Genomic DNA, 4,224 nt, shown 5'->3' with positions numbered 1-4,224 from the left:
CCTGCTGTGAACCTCCCAGGCAATTAGAGTGCTGCGGTACTGAGCAGCCGTCTGAGCTGTAAAGCAGATGAAGAGTGATCAGGGCCAGTGATTAGCAATATACAGTTTGTGTTGACACTGTGGTAACTATGTGGTAGCTAATCGACTGAGTGTAAACACATTGTTTCAGGTTAAAGTGAGCATACTGTTAACATGCACCCCCAGTCACACTTGTAAGCATTTTGTTCTCAAAGTGTGCACAACATGATAAGTCCTTGAAAGAAGGGCCTTCATTTGATATGTGCAAAGGGTGAAAAAAAGTTGCCCTCCTTCTATCCATGTCCCTGTCACCCCAACGGAAAAAGGAGTGGATTGCTCTCACTCTCACTGTCTCTCTTCCTTTCTCTCCTCTCCATCTCTGTCTGATGAAAGAGGAGCTATGATCGCTTCGACAACAAAGGGCCCAGCCGCCTGTGTTTGGATGAGGCTCTCCTTTCTTCTCTCCTTCCTCCTCCTCCTCTGTCTATCTCTTCTAACCCCCTCTGATCTCACTTACTCTCTCTTTCCTCTACGCCACCCCCCACCCCCATTTTCCCTTCACCCTCTCCCTCCCTTCTTGCTCTATCTCTCGCTGCCTGATGCCACTCACTGGCGTTGCTTCTCCGTTCTTCGTTAGGGCCTCAGCGATACAATCAGGGGACGGAATTAAAAATCAGAAAGTGTCCTTGTCGGAGAGACACCCCGGATGGCGCACTTTGATGTCTCCTCGGAAATTTGAAATTCATATGTTGTCACACTTCATTTTATTCCCCCTTCTCGCTCTCTCACTCTTTCTCCTTCTGCTTTCTCCTTTTCGTAGTCTTCCTCCTCCTCTTCTCCATCAAGTGCCATCATGTACTATTCAGTTAGAGAGAAACGAGGGGAATGGGAAAGGAACGTAAAACGCATTGTACAAGAAAGAAAGCCCTTTCTTGTCTTTTATTTTTCATGTTTTTACTTTGTGAAGAAGGCGGGAAGATATAATGAATCATTTAATTTCCTTTTGATTGTAGGTACTGGGGTGCGTGGGCTTAGAGGTAGATGACAGGGAGTAAGGGACCACAGGACGGGGTGGAGATGTGGCAGTGGGCCACTTTGATGCCATTTCAGAACCCAGCGCCAAGTCAAAGCCACAGTATTTGACAGAGTGAAGAAAGTGTGTCTATCACACACACACACACACATATTCAGACAGGCACATAAACTCTCTGGCAGAAACCCCAGCCTGGTCCCCAGTGGAAACAAATAAATGCACACATCGCACAAGTTCCTCCTGGTCCATGAGTTTCACAAACCTTCAAAATGAAAGACAGGAGTTTGGACGTAATCCTGTTAAGATTTCAATAAGGACACATCAAAACACGTTCATTTTATAGTGAATAGCACTTGAGTCACTGTGTGAGTGTGTGTGAACACATTGTAGAGATCTGAAGGAATTCCTCTTGTCAGAACTGTGGCATAATAGTCTTGAGTCAATGCCATTAATAAACAGTAGCCATCCAAAAGACATGTAAAGAGCAGCATTTGGAAATGACACATTTCTGGACACATTTCTCTTCTTTCCCTACAGGAAAATGAGGGGGCACAACACAAGGCCCCTCCCAAGACAGTTACAAATGGGCATGGAGGTGGGGTGGCGAGGGCTAGGGCTAGGGTACAGGGTGGGGGGAAGGTGGATTAGCAGGACGGGGATGGGGAGTCCCACTGGTCCACTATACCCCAGATTCATCATTAATCACTCCTGCTGAGACTCTCAGACCCCCCTACTCCTCCTTACCATCCCTGTCTTCTACCTATAAGACCCACTCCCCAAGGTGATGGCAACCCATCCCTCCCACCCGCTCCAACCATCAACACCACCCGCAACACTTGCCACAACAATGTCTGATATCTATCTCCAGAAAGTCACCCTTCTTTGTCTGTGCATCTCTTTCTATCTCTTTCTATCTTTCCCCCCTTCTCCCCCCCCCCTATCTTTGCCCCCCCCTCACACACACACACCACTTTTTCTCTCTCCTCATTTTATCCCTCTCTCTTTGTGACAAATGGGTTTTAATAAAAGCTGACAGAGCGATGAAATTAAAGGAGTGCATCCCATGGCCAGCTATAGCTCCAGCCTGAGCTTCAGCACTGACATATTTAAAACAGGGCCTTAATTCAGTAGCCTGTCCGTGTCTTACATCACCGGGGCTCCTCAGTGTTATTGGAATCATTATTACTGCCTGACACTGTATTGTTGTTGTAAAAAAAATCATAGTTACAACTGGCACCAGAGGAGACAAGCATTTAGCAGCCCCTTCGTCCTTGTGCCAACAGTGACCCCTATAAAACAGCGTATTCCATTGACCCTATTAGCAGATATTAGGCCTCATCTCCCATGTTGTCTCATTACAGCCCTGGATCATAAAGAAAGGGGGTTGGGATGGAGGAGGTGGTCGGAGACAGAAAGCGAGTGTGCGTCTTTTCTGAGAGAACCCTTCCATAAGGAATAACTGACATGGAGGACTTACCCACGCCCGGGAGCTCTCGCTTGACGTTAGAAAGCATTGTTTTGTTGGATTACAGGGTTAGGAGGGGAACATAATCCCCTAATTTTTAATCTCTCCTGATTCTAGAGGGATGCATAAGAGGCTGGGGGGGCTTCCCTGACACGGCGTGGGTAGGTGGGTTACAGAGAAGAGGGACCGGGGGAGGGGTGATGGGTGATGGTTTCTTAACAAAGGACATATGATATTATTGGTGTGGCATCAATCTATTATCCTGATAAACTGTGAGGAGGACCTGAGAAATCTTAACATTTTGTAAAAGTTTTTTAAGAGTCCATAAACTGTCAAGTCAAATGGTGCTACACGGGACCCAGAAAAGTTTTGAAACTCAAAATATCAAAATTAAAATCAAAAGTAAAATGATAGTGGCTCAGGAATACCTTGTAACAAGAATAAGTCCAATCCTATTTGTAGGCTGTGCACTACACACTATTTAAAATCGTTGTGTGACAGCGATAACATATCCTTCTCCCAAAACATTTCTGCTTTGTCATTTCATACCCTCACCACCATGTGTCTGGGTGTGTGGATAATTTCTCAGACAGCTTACGGTGACAAGCTTTTGGGACAGCGGGATAAGTTGTCTGGGAGCTCATCCCTATAATCTGTGAAGGATATACAGGGTCTCCCCCGGCGGAATTCAGGGACTGCTCACCTGCAGCATTAGCTAAATAAGATTAGGAGCTGGACTGGAACCCAGATACCCGCTGTGAGCGAAAATATATATATGTGAGTATACAAAATCACATAGGGGAAATTTGTTTGAAATATTTAAGCTGAAAACACAGTTAACACCTTCTGCAATGGGTATTTCAAAATCCAGTTGATGCAGAAATGTATGAAGGGAAAGAAGGAACATCAAACCTTCAACTGGACTCAACTGAAGGCCTCTTTCAAATGTAAAGTTAGCTGAGACGGAGCAGGAGGGAATGGAAACAGGGGTGGAGAAGGGAGGGTGGTCGAGGCGGACACAGGGAGTTAGAAATCATTGCATCCATTGACGAAGTAACCTTGGGCGGCTTCCAGCATGACTGAGAGAGTGAGTGAGTGACGGGGTCTTGGAGCTGGGCCAGGCAGAGCCTTTTGTGCCAGTAGCCGCCACATTCCAATCAGCCACGGATATTTATACTCCAGGCCTAATTGAAAGGTTGGCTTGTGAACCATCTGCATGCACCGACACTCCAACTCCCCCTTCAACACACACACACACACACACACACACACACACACACACACACACACACACACACACACACACACACACACACAGGCACACTCCTTTTACCACCGCAGACACAGCCAGCTTTGACCCACAGAAGAGGGAGGCCAGACATGCTGCATCTGCGATGGCTAACATCCCAGGAGGCCAGAAATGCAAAGTGTGACTTATGGCAAAAACCATTTCTGCCAAAGTCTGAATTCAGGATTTTTCTGTTTCTGGATATTTATGTCTCCTTGTTAGAGGAAGCTAGTAATTTCCCTGAGTCATTGGCCTACATGATGTGACACTAGCTCTAAAAAGCCACTGCAACAAACCACTGTCTTAACGGAGTAAATCCGTTGAGTGGTTGCAATCACACTTACAGTAAATCATAACCACCACATTGCATTTCAAATACCTATTTTCTGTTCAGTGGAACTCAATTGTTAATGTTCATAA

Source organism: Scomber japonicus, chromosome 10 (assembly GCF_027409825.1).
Source record: "Scomber japonicus isolate fScoJap1 chromosome 10, fScoJap1.pri, whole genome shotgun sequence".
Classification (NCBI taxonomy): Eukaryota; Metazoa; Chordata; class Actinopteri; order Scombriformes; family Scombridae; genus Scomber; species Scomber japonicus.
The sequence above is the reverse complement of the archived record's forward strand: the minus strand, read 5'-3'. Positions refer to the sequence as shown.